Source organism: Centroberyx affinis, unplaced genomic scaffold (assembly GCF_046629955.1).
Source record: "Centroberyx affinis isolate AG114_WGS23_722 - 3 ecotype Tasmania unplaced genomic scaffold, CSIRO-AGI_Caff_v1 ptg000997l_1, whole genome shotgun sequence".
NCBI classification, from domain to species: domain Eukaryota; kingdom Metazoa; phylum Chordata; class Actinopteri; order Beryciformes; family Berycidae; genus Centroberyx; species Centroberyx affinis.
The window spans coordinates 208,269-224,357 of record NW_027279562.1 but is presented as its reverse complement, the minus strand read 5'-3'; the positions used below and the strand labels follow the sequence as shown (position 1 = coordinate 224,357).

The window sequence follows — 16,089 nt, the reverse complement described above, 5'->3', positions numbered from 1 at the left end:
CTTAAATTCCAAAACTTTTACACAACTTCATACCAAATTTTCATGACTATACTACTGTATCGTAATGTATAAGCAACCATTATAAATGCTATGACAATGAAAATTTACTATAACTTGAAGAGAACTTGAAGCCTAAGGAACATATTTTATTTGCACAAATATGATTCCAAACAGCGATCACAATTTGCTTTAAAGAACATGATTTGAATTACATGAAAACATGACAACTTCACTATTTTTTGGTTTTGCCCCAGATGCAAAGGGAAACTCTAAAGACCCAACCCAAGAAATTTGATGAATATGTATGTAAACACTACTCACAACGCGTATCCAAAAGATGATCAATAATATTTGCTTTGAAGAGTTGCAAAGTAAACAACAGCTGTTCTATTGATGGTTTTTTGAGTTAGCACATTTTCGTGACTAAACACTATGAGGCTACTAGTTTTGTTTGATGGACACATGCTGTGATTTGCAGTGGTGTTTCCAGAATCCAGATGAAAAAAATCTTAATACTCACTTACTAATGTCTAATTACTTACAGCGTTACTGAATTAATCTACAGCCACACCACAACAATCCTTTTCAATCCTTTCCATTATTTGCACACAGCTGATTCTCCGATGGACCTCCATGATGGCACCATCATGTAGGTTGATAAAAGATCTGTAATGCAGCTGCAAAGCCCATATATTAATCAGGCTGTTTGAGATGCAACCATCATTTCTTGTCTTGTTCATAACACATATGACATAACATATGGCGTGTTGTGAGCTTAAAATGGCTTAGCTCTACGGAGAACTAGGTCCAAATGAAAAACTTTCTGCTTTCTTTTGCACTCGTGAACTCAAGAGAATGGGCTGAATCATGCCTGAGTGTGGAGGTGGTTACAGAGTTACAGTCAAAGAAAGCACAAACAACTAGCTGAAAAAAATAAGCTGAAAACCCCTGCTGATCAACCAAAAAGGCACAGTTATAAAGCCAGTTGCTGGGCTTTCAATTTGGGGCAATAGTGATACTCACTGGGGACCCAATCAAATGTTTGTGGGAAATGGAGAGACAGCGCAGGGATTCTGTGTAATTGAATGGGAGGCTTTGGAGCCAGTTTCACTCTCAAATGTTACACAACCACAACTGAGATCCTGCAAGGACTTGCAAGACAAGACTGTTGTATAATAGAGAGTGACAGAGCGAGAGAGAGAGAGAGACAGAGCGAGAGAGAGAGAGAGAGAGAGACAGAGACAGAGAGAGAGAGAGAGAGGGTGGGTGTGTGTGTTTGCAATTAAAACTCAGCAGCACTACTTTCCACTCAAAAAATAAATAAATAAATAAATAAAAAGCTTGTTTCCCTGGCCTGCATTTTTGCTCACACATGGGTCTATAATTTAGAAAGAAGTAGGAAGGTGTTGGAAAAAGCAGAGACAAAAAAAGAGGGGGTGCAAAAAACATTTGGAATCTCTCCTTCACATATAAACCACACAAGCTACAAACTCAATGTCAATAGCCAAATGTCTCAGAGTCGGCTATATCTCTTGAAATATTTCCGTTTGCCAACTTTCATAATTCATTAGGATGGGGAGATAGCACTAATTATAGGTCAGCTACATATAGGCCAGCACCTAAAGGACTCCATTACCTCTCAAAGCAGAGTCTGCAGTGTATATGAGTAATTATCTACAGTCTGACTGCAGCGTTCATGCCACTACTCAGCTAGCTGTCTATTACCTGAGGCTATTTAACATCATCATCCTCATAATCAACTAATGCTTTTACATGGTGTCAGCGGGGATAAGGGATGGGGGTTCATCACCAATTTAAAAAAAAAACTGCTCAGTGGCCTTTACACTGACTTCCTAGTATATGTCTTCTGTTTCCACCTTCTGTATACTGTACCCCTCTTTTCTGCTTTGTGAATATTTATTTCAGGGTATCAGTTTTTACTTCGCTTGAACGATCAAATAGAGATTATCAAATAGAGATGCTCTTTGCAGAGAGGCTAACAAGGACTTTTACATTTTGCAGCAAAGAGAAATGCGTAATAGCTGGGACTGTCTGCTGAACAGATTGCACCACAGATAGAGGAATCATAGCTATAATGAAAATCTCCTCCAGGCTGCCTGCTGGAAATGTGTATCAGGTAACGTTTTATCAAGAGATAAAAAGACAATCTTAGCAGTGAGAACACAGATGGCACAGGTATTTATTTCTCTGACTGTAGAAAGGGATATTACCTTGGTGCAACATAAATCTCCCTGTCAGGATCGTACAGTAAAAGCTTTTTATAATGCTGACAAAAGGAAGTATGGATTACCCGAGGCAATAAACCTCTTAGCAACAATCAGGTAGCACAATGCATTCAGCACAATGAGGCATTCTTTATTCACTGTAGCAGTTGTCAACTAAAGTTTGTGGTCTTATTTTAGAGAATCAATTAACAAAGACAAAACAATACTGTGCAAATGGATTTTAAAAAACTAGGATCTCTATCTCTCGCTCTCTCTGTCTGTCTAAGGGATACTTCCTCAAAGGGGCAGCGAGCATTAATTCAGACTTTTATAGGACAATGACTCATGGAAACCTGGATGTTGAGAGCCAAGTAAACAATGTGGTGAAAGGCAGTTTTTTTTTCTTTCTCCAGACCATTTTTGTACATCAACTTGCTCTCACCCGGTACAGTACAAATGTTCAAGTTCAATTTCCCAGGCAGGCACCAGAGTCACACAATACATAGAGAGTCTTATGGGAGTATGAACTTCATGCTGATGAGATTTTGCTCCTCTGGCGTTTAACGGGTTGTTGTCAGTGCCCCCTCTAAGACAGGGGTGAGTGAAGGACCGGATACACCAAACACTCAACCAATCAACCTACTAATGTGTTTACTGTTGTTGCTGATTAATAGTACACTGATGTAAATTTTAAAAGCAACAATCATTTATATCACTTGCCAAATGAACATAGGGTCTGTATAGTATTTAGATTACCATTTTAATAGATGGATGAATGAATGGATGGATGGATGGATGGGTAGATAGATAATTCAGATTAATTTGCACAATCTAAGTAAATCCTGTTTTCATGTATTGGGATAACGGGACATTTCACCTCCATGTAGTGCATTTTTCCTCAGGGAAGGCTGCTGGACCAAAATAGAAATATGCTGCTGCAGCCTGTTGCACCAGCTGAACATGCATTCAGTCATAAGCATAAAGTCTACACTAAACATTATGCTGATTCAAGTTACTAGTTAGAGAACTAGTTAGTTTGACACCAAAGCCGTCTGCTGTCTGACATAAGGTTCAACCTCATTGAATTTTATTCTGGATGGACGGATTTTGTCATCCAGCCAATTAGAATCGAGGAGGCGTTCCTATGTTTGTTTTGGGAAAAATGGTGGCAAACACAAAGACCTTGGAGGAGGATATAATTAATGCACACCATTAATGCTCACCATCCCATTATTGTACGACTCATCATCAAAGGATTACTAAAACAAAAATAAAACAAACTGCTGTTTGTTGTATTCTCATCAGTCTGATCTGATCTGTCTGTTTTCTGACAGATCAGTGTGGCCACCCCCTTAAGCGACATTTTAACTAGTAGAGTTTAAAAGGAACAAGGAACCAAAACGTTGTTGCACCTTCTGTGGCCAATAATGTGTGTACCAAAATCAATTCTCATGCCCCAATTAATAGAAGAAAACCTGCATACTCTTGGCTCTCCATGGCACATGGTTGCCTATCCCTGCTTTACACCTAGTAGGGGATAGGTGTAGGTTTTAGTCTAATGCAATTTAGTTATGCGTAAACTCGGACTCCAGAGAATTTCCATTCACCGGGCACAGCATGCTGCTGTCAGTCCAGTGGCAACAAAGTATTGGTGACGCTGTTGCAAAGTGATTGCTGGGAACTGCAATGCCAAACACCACAGCAATGATCGCTTATCACCAAAGATGTTGCCCAAGAAAAACAAAAAAACAAAAGCATTGTCACTTTACGTTAAACTGGTGCAACACACTACTGGTGTGTCTGCCCTGCTGCAACTGCTGTGCGTAAATTCTGTAAATTCGGGACTGACATTGTCCTGTCTGACATGTTGGATGAAGACAAGTAGATCTCCCTGGCTAGTCTTGCTCTCCTGGACTCCACCATCACTCTATGCAGACAAACAGATAATCACGCTCTTCTCTGTAGTGTAGCGTACGCCTCTCCATCACACACCCGGTTCTCAGGGGAAAGAAAAAATCTGTGCAGGCATCTATATGTGGTCTTAGACAGTCTTAGACCCACTTCCTTTCACATGCAAACATTTTTCTGATTGAGAAATGAATGATCCTCTACAGAGTTTGAGCAAAATGGCTTTTTGAAGGCTGATTACTGATATTTTTTTTTAAGCTGCTGAAAGACGATATTTTGTGCTGATATTCAATATCTTTAAATTTGACTATTTTCACTTGTGTGTATTCCTGCAACGTTGCCCCCCAGAATTGTATTCTTGTCAGGGTGGAAAAGCCTCTGAAACAGTGGGCTATTTAGACCATAAAATTCTCCACTGAAACCCCCTCCGTAGTACTGTAATAGTAACAACAATACTACTGCTCATATCAGAGGTGGATGACACTCACTGGCTGATAGCTGATTTTTAATAAAAAGCCAACATTGGCCCGACATATGGGCAAACCCATCGGTCTAACACTAAACCCACAAGTGGCTGAAACATGTGTGTGACTGCCTGCCGTTGCCTGGTTCCTTTGTTATATTTCAAGTTTGTCCTTGTAGACACAGACAACAGCTTCTTTTAACCCTCCAGCTGCCCTCAGTGATTGCACTATGTCGTGCTCTACTGTGAGGGTCAATTACGTAATGAATACAGAGCATGTGTGCATGTAGTGTGTAGTGTGTAGTGTGTGGGTGGGTGGGAGGTGGGGGGGGCACCCGAGAGAGAGTGTGTGGTGAGATGAGAAACAGCCATGGAGTTACACACAGCCTATCTGCCAGTGGAAATACTCTCCCCCTGACAAGAGATTTGAGGTCAAGGGTCAACATCTGTCCCTGGGGTGGGGACATATACTAGAACAGTGATCAGGACAGTGAAGGCAAGACTAACATCCAGGGTCTCTGTATTTGTTTTCAATCCCCTCCATCCCTTTCCCTCTCCTCCTCTCTCAAAGCCTTCCCCTTTTTTTCATTGCTGATTCTATTTTTTCCCCCGGAGATATTAAGTTGCCAGCATAAGGTCATGTCATGTTTGCAAAATTAAGATACAAGTGATACAGTATGCTCCATGGGTTCAGAGACTGCCATGCAATATTGCAATCCTAAGAACTGAATAAGCAACCAATTATCACAGCATGATAACTTTGTTACATTATCAACAAATCAATGAAGACATGGGAATGGCAAAACTTAAAAAAAAACGTATTAAAAAACAATAGGACAAAACCAGGTATCTTATGATGGTTTATATACTGAAACGCATGAGACTGATATTGGCCATTAATAAAAACATGGTATAATCGGGGTTAGGTCTTTCATTTATTTATTTCATAAACCCGCTTCTTCCATTTCAGGGTCACGGGGGCTGCAGCTTGGGTGGAAGGCAGGAAGACACCCTGGTCCATCACAAGACTAACACTGATAGACAGGCACTCACATTCACAGGTAGTTTAGAGTCTCCAACTTGCATGTTTTTTGACTGTGGGAGGAACCCCAGGCAACAGGATCTGAAATTACCACCTGACAATATTTCTATGAAAATGTGTGTGTATGAATTATTTTGGCTGAAAAAAAAAACAAAAAAAACATTCTCGGCAGCCATTGCCAGCCTGGTGAGCTAAAAAGTTTGGACAATGCAAGGCAAACATGCTCCAACTCCACACTCCTATTTTTTCAATATGAGTGGAGCGCCACCATTCCCATGTCTTTTCATGGATTCACTGGAAGCCAGTTTGTGGTTTTTGGCAGAGCACCCACCCAGAGGAAGGTTCTGCAAGGAGGCGCCCCTGCAATATGCTGTTTGCTGTTAGGCTACATTATGACTTTGCAAAATGTTCAACCATGGAGTAAAGCACTGCATTTCTCAACACTCATCATCACCATTATCATTATAATCATTACCATCACTATTCCAACATTTCATAACCATGCCAAAGTTTGTTTTGACTCAACTCTGAATCAGTGAAGACAGCTGTATACGGAACCAGGCCAGCACAGTAGCAAGTGGGCTGAGTTTTGTCAACTAAGTGACTAGCCAGCCGTGATCATCTGGCTGAACTACAGCAGCTTCACCACCAAGAGAAGCAATGTTGCCTGTGGGCTCCAGCTGCTCGTCAGAAACATCAGGGCCACTGTTTTGTTAGCTTCCTGGTTTCTTAAGATGAGATAATTGGTCTCAGATATGGATGATTTAACCAGACCAGTGATCCTCCATCCTTCTGAACAGCCTGGTGCATACAGTATAATATAACAAGGATGTTGTGGACTTCTACTACTGCAACAGCCTCTCTCTTGCACATACAAACATTGATGTTGTGTGGCAGAGGGATGGAGCATGCAGGGAAATATGTTGCTGGTACTCTGCAAAGCAATCCAAGTTTTTGAAATGACTGCTAGAGGATTTTCCTCATGAAAGAACACGTCCAACTCTAGGGGACTATTAGACTAGAGAGGAATAGCCCTACTCCCGAGGGTCTAATGCTGTGTATAGCTTTTGCAATGTTACTATTTTTTTTGCGTATATTTGTTTTGCTTTGTTATGCATGGCCATCTCTCATCACTCCCTGGGGTGTCCTCCTGATTTTCCCATAAAGCCTAGCGCCTGGAGGGTAGGCTGAATGCTCTTCAAAGGAGATACACAACCACCGCCACCTGGGGATCGCTAGTCGATAATAATCCCAGCTAGTACCTCTCAACTTGCCGCAAAATATTCATCTCTACCACCTGCTGTGATGACTAGGAGGGTCTGACACATTGCAGACTGTGACAGATGACTGATCATGTTGTCATTGTGGCAGTGAGTGAACCCCGAGCTATCTGGCTGCACCACGCCTGAGCAAAACTACAGCGATGTTGCATAGGAGTTAGGGATAGGTAATGTGACTCAACCTGTCTGTCAACAACAGGCATAGACAGGAGAGGAAGTGAGAACAGAGAGGAAGTTTGCTAGTCTGTGAGGACGGAAGTTGACTAACCTCAGTATATCACCTGCGAAACAAAGATATAGGCTACAGTGTGACAGTGTATGTGGTGCATGCATGGCGTGAAAAATATCACATGGTACGGAAAATGGCAACAGCACACCTAACTTTAAAGTGCTTTCAAAAATACACTAGCTGGCAAGTAAGAAGGTGTGTTCTGTTCACAAGGTAAGAAAAGGAATGCCAAGCCAGACATGTGACGGCTGAACAAACTTGGCATTTTCTCCCTGTCTGAGCTGAGGTCATTCCTGAGAAATGCAAAGGAATGTGTTCCTGCGGCCTCCGGGCCAGGTATTCACTGGCAAACACAGCCTTCTCCTTAAACATACTCAGAGCTGCTAGGTATGCGACAGTGGATTGCACCACACTATTTATACTCCAATGCATTCTACTGTTTTCTCTATAAAGCTAGTTACCAGTGACATTCCACAAAATCCATAGATCATGCCAAAGTGATTTGCAGCAACAGCAGCCTCACAGCAAGCGCTACTCAGTTTGTATCACAAATGAAATACTAGTACAACCATGAGGTTGCTGTGACTGTAACTGTAAGTTATTCAAGCTTCATGGTGCAACTGATATGAGTGACAGAAAATGTTCTCCTTCTATTCTTGAGTTAACATGGTTTGATTGTAAGGTGAGCATCAAACCTACATGTGCTACATTTGCTGAATGTTCCCAGGCCAGAGGACATTCAAGGCTACAGGCTTTTTTTTTTTATAAATCAGTGGAGTTCAGATGTAAACAGCCACTCATGTGTGAGTGTTTTATTTATAGATCGTGCACAGCAGCCGCAGCAGCCACAGCAAGTCACAGCATTGCTTTGGGCTCCAATCTTTCTTTTTATATTCAACTAACAGACTGTTGTATAAAGATTGTCATAGGGTCTTCAACTGCTGCTAGATCTTGGCAATTCTTGTCACCAACAGACAAGCATGGAAGTCAAACAGTGAGTGGCAAACAACTGTTTTGATCAGTTATGCTTGTATGTTTTTCTTTTATGGGCCTACACTGTTTTTATGTTATGTCCAGTGGCAGGTGGAGCATAGCCTACTGCTGACCAATCCCTGATTAGTATGCATGGTGATGTAATACTAAATTGCCTCTAGTCTTTACAGCACATGTTGAAATCTCCCTGGAACCAGTCTGACAACAAATAGGCTATTTCAGATATAAGCCATGAGAACAGCTAAAAGGCCTTGTTAGGCTGGACACAAAGCTAATTAGGCTAATTTTATGAGACTGTATTAAAAAAGAAAGAATGCAGATTATGGCCACAGGTGTTAATTACATTAACAGTTATGTGGCCACAGGTGTGTTTATATATCATTATTATTTAAATTAACTGAGGACCTGGATTATCTGTTTTTAAAACATTTAACCAGAGCATTGATGACTGACAGCACAGCTGAGGAGGAACTAGTCCAGATAAGTTCCCTTCTCTATGAACTTCACGGCAAACTCTGCTAAAAAATGTGTCAATTTGCTGCCTTTCCAATCGGCAAACTCACACACCTCGTGGAAGACTTAAGACCTTAAACGAATCGTTAGGAGTGTTCTCGTAAATTCGGGATATAGATGATCCATCAAGCAGCACTCGATTTTAACACAATTTCAACTGTTAGAACTGGTTTCCCTGTTGGTTCCACATCTTCTCCCATCAAAATACACTGCGGTGGGCGGTAGCGAGCAGCGTGACCAATTCTGAAAGTTTACATTTTATTGAAATTAAGTACTGCTTGGTGTATTATATGTGTGCCGAAATGAACAGTGGACTGTAACGATTCGCAAAATGTCTTAAATCTTGTTCTACGGTGTGTGTTAGTTTGCCGATAAGCAAGGCAGTATTAAATAGCCAGATTTCGAATAGTGTTTGGTGCGCGAGAGAGAACGCAGGGACTAGAAGGGAGGTGTACGAGTAAAAACAACACTGTCAAAGCACATAACAAAGCAGTGATACTCAGGCAGTGATGCTGATTAAAGAAAAAAACGTTAACCAGACATTGTTGCACTGAGTTGCCAGGTAGACTTGGCCAAGCACGAAAACGAGATTCCGGGCATATTTTTGCTGTCAGGTTTCGAAACGACATACTAGCCCAAGACGCGTTAGTAAAAAGGTCGACGTGGATAACATGTTTACTATCGTTACTCGACACTGTGCTGCGGTGGAAACAATGTCAGGCGATAATAACGTATCCACCGCACTTGTTTTACCTCTTTTACACTGACTTATTTCCCGCATTGCATTTGTTTTTGTCAATTTTACCAAGTCGGCAGTGCACGTACCCTTCTCCGGTTTGACTGAATCAAATGCATCCACAGCTGAGCCTTGTACTGGACGTAATGAAGTATCGGTCTTCAGTCAACGGTGGTCGACGGTGGTCGTCAACAATAATAACAACAACGCCTTTTTTCCCTTCACGTTTCGCCGTTGATGTTTGCAGCAATCTTTCTTCGTCAATAAACGTGTCTCTGTGCTTCCTGATTTAGGTACTCTGGTGATGATGTTGTTTCTTCGGGGTGGGGCGGAATGCAGTTTTAGACCGCAAAGAAATGTGGACTAAAGAGCACGTCGGTGCACGTCTATGCACGAATTTTGAAACAGCTGGCGAAACCGTGCAAAGGATAGGCTAGTACTCGCTCTGATATTCAAGTAGACTGAAACTGAGTGTTGAGAAAATGAAGTTCAAACAAGGAAATGCAATTTAATAATGCAATTTCACATGATCAGAAACAAACATATGATATAAACCTTTGTTTATGGGTAAGTCAACTGAGCACCATTCTCTGCTTCACATTCACTGCCCAGTACAACCACAGTCCTCTACTGTCAGTCACTGAGCAGCTTCACTGGAGCAGCTGGGGGGTCAGTGCCTTGCTCACCTCAATAGTGGTTGTTTGAATTCATAACCTAATTCAATATTAGTTGTATAGTGACCAAATGTTTCAGCCCATATCCACCTTTGCAATGTGTAGGCTGCGGTTATTTGTTATTATTGTATGTTTACTTGTGAGTGTAATCTGGCTGCTGCTGGCCTTTCATTCATGAATGCAATAAAAATGTCCACAAGTATTTGCTGTTGCATAGCACATCTCCTGGCATCGTCACCATACACTGTCTTTAGTAGGTACTATTAATCATAGTACAAGAGCGTCAATTCACTAAACCCTAAGCTACAGGTTTGGGTCCCTGCTCTGGATGTGTCATTTTAACACACACACTTGTATTACTTTTCAACACAACATATGTTAATAACAATATATGTTGTGTTAAAATATAGACTATTGTGATTAACTGTTGGGTTGAAAAGTAACACAAGTGCGTGTCGTCCCAGACACACAGATGTATTAAAGGGTGTGCATTTAATCTTTAATTTTCCACCAAAACTTTCAATATTGACTAAAGTTCTAGTGATAAAGTGGAGCAATGTTTGATGACTGACAAGATAATTACTTGGTCAGTGTGATAAATTATTAGCTGTAGGTCACCAAACTATCATCTTAGGGAACACTGGTCCTGAATGCTCTCCGTGATGAGTTTTTTTGGTTTAAATATGGCTTCCAAAATCATTTATAGGCTATTATATTTGTGTTACAGAATTAATCATTTAAAATCAAGCTTTGAAAACGTTTTTAAATCATGTCTTCTTCTTTTGAGGAGGTTCTTATGCTGTCTTCATGATTACGTCTGCTCCAATCAATATTGTCTAATCAGAAATAGTAAAAACTACCCCAACTTTCTATGTTTATACCACTGAAAGAAGGAAAACTGAATAATTGTAAATGTAGCCCTAGAGGCAGGTGTTGTCATGTTTTATTTCTATTCGTTTTAAAAGATGAAGTGCTTTTCTATGGTCAGTGGTATTACTGGCACGCATTGCATAGAAGAGCTCTCAGTAGAAATGCAACTGCAACAGAGATACAAGGTTGAGATCAAGAGTTCTCAAAGAAATTGCCACTAGCTATTTTAATAACATATTTTGCACACGCCAAATAAATATCCTAAGGGCCTTTTCATTAATTGTTCATTTTTCTTTTCATTCTTGTCCCTGAGAAAATTTGTTCCCCAGTGATATTAACAAAAATATTTTCCTCCCCTCATAAATCCCACAAGTGGCTGTGCTGAAGTTTCAATCAGCCATGGAATCAAATTTGCTGGTGCAGTTTTCTGATTAAAGAATACCCGGTCTACACATTTATCCTTTTCCCTTTAGAATTTGAGCATCAAAGCATCATTGCAAAAACTCCCATGATATGCAGAGACAAACCCATTAGAGTCTCAGTAACAGCAGTCCTCAGTGGTCAAACCCAATTTCCTGGTAAATAAAATGTTTTCTATGACAGCTGGATAAAGATCAAAGTAGACAAAAAATCAAAAGCTAGCGCCCAGGAAGTTGCCGATATTACATGCCAGGACTAGATGTACCAAAATTTCCTTCATCTAAATCTAGACAAGTGGTTCACAACCTTTTTGGCTTGTGATCTGTTAAAAAAAAGCAATACCAGACATGGAGCAGCCATGTCTGGAAATTACTTCACAGATTGCGTACATTTAAAAAGGCCTGTGTTTTTGTAGGTTTGAGCGTAAGGAGCTGTTGCTCAGGTAACGAGTCTGACGATTTTAAGCTTGCTACAAGGAATAGAAAATCCCAGGCTTATGTCAAATTGTCGACAAATATATCCGGCTAACTCATTATCCTCGGCACAGGGCACAAAACAACACCAAGGCAAAAGACCAGAAGTAATTTTTTATAGGCTACATTCTTCTTTAACTCTAATGTTTACTAATGTGTAATTAACTAATGTATACTAATGTTTTTCATTAATTTCTGGAATTTCTTTATTGTTTATCTCACTGACTTTCATTTGATGATGATTTAATTAAAATAGACTGACTGCAAAATGCTATTTTAGCTTTCCTCTCCTTGAGACAAAGAGATGAAAAGACAGCATCTACTCTCATAGCAGATGTATTGAATTGCAGACATAGCCTAATTAAATAATGAGCAAGGTTTCCAACAAGATATTTAACGATTCATCATCTGTTAATGAATTAGCAATCAATAAAACTCATAAGAAATGTACCAATCATTCCATTTTGATACCATGAGACTTTTCACGTGACATCAGCAACATTGTCTATTAATCAACAGAAACAATTTATCAAGCTATAGCGATCCTGCATAGAGCTGATCAGATTTGATTCTGTAATATGATGTTGCAGCGATGACCAGAGAAATCAAATATGATAATGTATCCGGGAGGACTGGGTCCAATCCCAGTCAATTCTTACTCAAAGCTCTTGATAGCTTCTGTGACTGCGGGAGGGGGGGGGTTTGACAGAATCAATGATCCAATTGCTTACCAGGGAGATCAGCCCTGAGGCAGAGAAAATGACTCAACATAGTCAGTCATATAATAATAACGCATTAGCTTAGAGCCTGGACCGATTTGGACAGAGATAACTGGTTGTCATGGAAATGGCCAGGCCTCAGCAGAGGTAATGGGCCCAAAACAGCATGGATTATCCATCACAGCAACTCAAAGGAAGGGTTGTTGCTCATTTATGTCTCTGTTGAGGGAAACATGTGCATATTGATGTATGGGGGAATTATAGGGCTAAAACAGGCACATCTTAATTTTTATAAAGACACTGCATCGTCTAACTTGCAGTTGAAGTGTCTGATTACATATATTTAGGGTTTCTTTTGTGTGTATTTCTGTGTCTTGCTTGATAACTTGATTGCTTGAAATAAAACCAAGTGTCTCCAGTCATTTGTATTTGTCTGGAGCGGAATTACCCTGATTGAAAGTCTTCATACATACAGCAGCAACATGGATTTCAGCTCCAGTTCATTTAGATATAGTTTGAAGACCTTCAAGCTATATTTACCCAGTGTCAGAGAACCGTACACAGGCCTGCTGTATAGAAGTCAGGAACTCAATCTGAAGAAAAGAGCTGTAATATAAATTCACACACTACTCTAAAGCTAATTTTGTAATTTGCTGCATGATACAGTCTTAGCAGAACAAGCTATCTAATATACAATAATTTGGTAGAGATCTGAAAGTTTCAGACTTGTGCTGTTTAAGTGTGTCTGTCATTCAGAGTAACATGATAGATAAGACTAGATGGACTGCTCATCTACTGCTTAACTTCAGAAACATGAAATTCAAATGTGGATCTAAATGTGTAGGCAGTGTGCATACTCTCACTTTCCTGCATGTGAAAACTGCTTCAAATGTTTTGAGCCATCAACTGAGCCTCAACACCTTCATAAGAACTTCAATGATGCAGCAAATCACTTTGTCTGGTGATGTGATTTCTGAAACAGACAAACAAATAAAATGTCAACTGGTGAAACGATCCTCATGAACATCAAGGCCTGAACCTCTCATACCGGCTTCCAGGCGTTACAAATCCTGGAACAGTTGGAATTGGCTGTTTGATGAAATTTACATACACAGAGAATTGCATTCTTAACCGGGTTATTCATATAACTTGGCTTTGGGTTGACATGCAAATGCTGTAACTGGCATTAAAACAAGCTGGGTCAGCTCAGGCTGATTAGGACTTCCACAAAACACACCTAATGAAACACGCACAAGCGACGACTTTTGATAAAGTGAGGAGACACAAAGTGAAGTGGTTACACTTGGTCTGCATGTATCCTTAGGTGACAGTGAAAAATAGGCATGGTAACTGAGGCGGGGCCACCTCTGAACCTCTGTGTTAATTCAAAAGAGATTTCAGTACATTTAAGTTAAAGATGAAAAGTCTATCATTAAAAAAACACATTCCCTACAAAAGGGCACTTTGGCTAGAGCTACTGGACCGGTGTTTTAAGACCAGTTGCGATTTATCTCCGCACATCTGGCTGATGACCTCCAAGAAACCTGATTGATATTAAGCATTGCCTGGTTTCTCCTTTTAGATTTAATCACGTAGAGTGGGGAAAAAGCCGTGATAACGTCACATGCAGAAAGACAAACCCCCAACTACTGCCACCCATGGTTATAAATAGGCCTACAAAACATTCACACACACACACACACACACAATAGGGTTTGACCAATAAGGGTTTTTGAAGGCCAAAACTGATAGCAGTATTTTTTGGATGGAAGCTACAAATAGCTGATATTCAGTATTTTTAAATCTGACCATTTAAAAAAAAAAAAAAAAGTATTCAATGTTTTCCCCCAGAATTTTATTCTTCTCAAGGTGCAAAAGCCTCCAAAACAGCATTCAGACCAACAAAACATATTCATGCATAAAACTTGTTTAGAATTTGTCACAAAAATGTCAGAATGTCACATTAGAACCAATTCATGTTAATCAATTGTAGGGAGGTTGCACTGACTGATAAATATCCAATTTTAATTAAAGGCCAATATCGTTCAGATACATCGGCAAACACATATATCGGTCTAACCCTATCTCTCTCACACACACACACACACACACACCCCCCCCAAAACATTAACTCCAGGCTTACCTGCTGGTGCAGTGCGACTTCTTGTTGTTGCTACAGAATTACGATGACTTATGGAAATAATCAAAAGGCCGTCATTTTCCAAGCCAGAACTCTTTCATGCCTCAATATATGGCAGACTTTTTTAATTTTCCCCTTTACCTGACACAGATTGTATGCTAATCCAAGGAAAGCAATATGCTAATGTTCAAATTTGTCCCGCTTCATCTCTCTGACTGAAAATAAGCTTGTACTGATTAGATTCAGGGATACTTTAAGAGAGAGAGATGGAGCATGTGTGAAAAAGCAATTCTTACTCCTGGCACTCAGCAGCACCCTCAGTATGTCTTACTCATGAGACTCGTGAGGTATCATCTGCTGGAGGACAGCCAAACAAACTCTGTGTTATAGACAAAAACAGAAGGGAAGGAGCATTGCTTTGGAATGGACAGGTGCTCTTTAGATGTAGCTGATAGGCGAGTCAGAATAAGACAATGCATGCATTTTAATTTTTGCAACGAGACAGACTGGCTTGGGTATTTTTTGGCTGGGAACTTCTGTTTTTGACTGGATCTTCAAGTATATTTACCAAGACTTCCCATGCACTGCCTTATTCAAACTGTTATGTTTTCCAGTGCAGAATGCTCAGGGAAAAGCTGTGAAAAATGAGCAAAAAAATAAACAACCCGCAATGTGAGCAATTATACTCTTATCATTTGTTTTGAAGTGACAGTAATGGTATATTCCCAATGCAATTATGCATTCCCAAATTTTTCAATATAATCAGTTGCTGTTTCAAACCACAGAGATCAACCTGCATGACTTTGTAAAATAAAATTGGCTGATGCAATGTTCTCATTATTTCCATTAATGATTACCCACCATTATACAGAGAGAGGGGATTGGAGCATCCATCTGCCATAGACAGCAGCAAAAGCTCATTCAGCAGAGCTTGCTTTGAACACTCATGGACAAACGCACATGGGGCCAATCAACAATAGACCCCCATCACAGCAGAGTCAGACAAGCCTTAATGCATCCCTTCAATATGGAAGAGCCCCATCTAGTGGCAGATATCCATCCTCATGCATTAATAAACGTTACTATGAAGAAAACAGGCTACTGTAAAGGCTGCTGTTGGGCAAAATGGAATGATGAAATGGGTCATTATGCTGTTGTGCATCTCCTCATCTCACTCATATTATTGGGACAAATGAGCATTCCCATTGGTGTTATTTGGCTTGTTCAAACACTTACCGTATATTACAGTATATTTAAGATGAAAGATGAAAGTTAAATTATCCCTGTGGGGAAATTAGGTTGTTGCAGCAGCAAATAAAATAGGATACAATATAAAAAAGTATAATATAGAGGAGTATATAAATATATGCAACCCATAATTCCAAAACGTGTTAAGTAGAAATG

General features: G+C 40.1%; 1 protein-coding gene across 1 annotated transcript in view; it reads right to left on the bottom strand.

Annotated features, from left to right (window-relative positions):
- Positions 1–9,706, bottom strand: part of LOC139646784 (myelin basic protein-like) — a 42,195-nt gene extending 32,489 nt beyond the window's left edge. The window contains exon 1 of the mRNA XM_071522505.1: positions 9,479–9,706. The gene's annotated coding sequence lies outside the window, so the exon portion shown is untranslated. The remainder of the gene's footprint in view (positions 1–9,478) is intronic.
- Between the last annotated feature and the right edge of the window lie 6,383 nt (positions 9,707–16,089).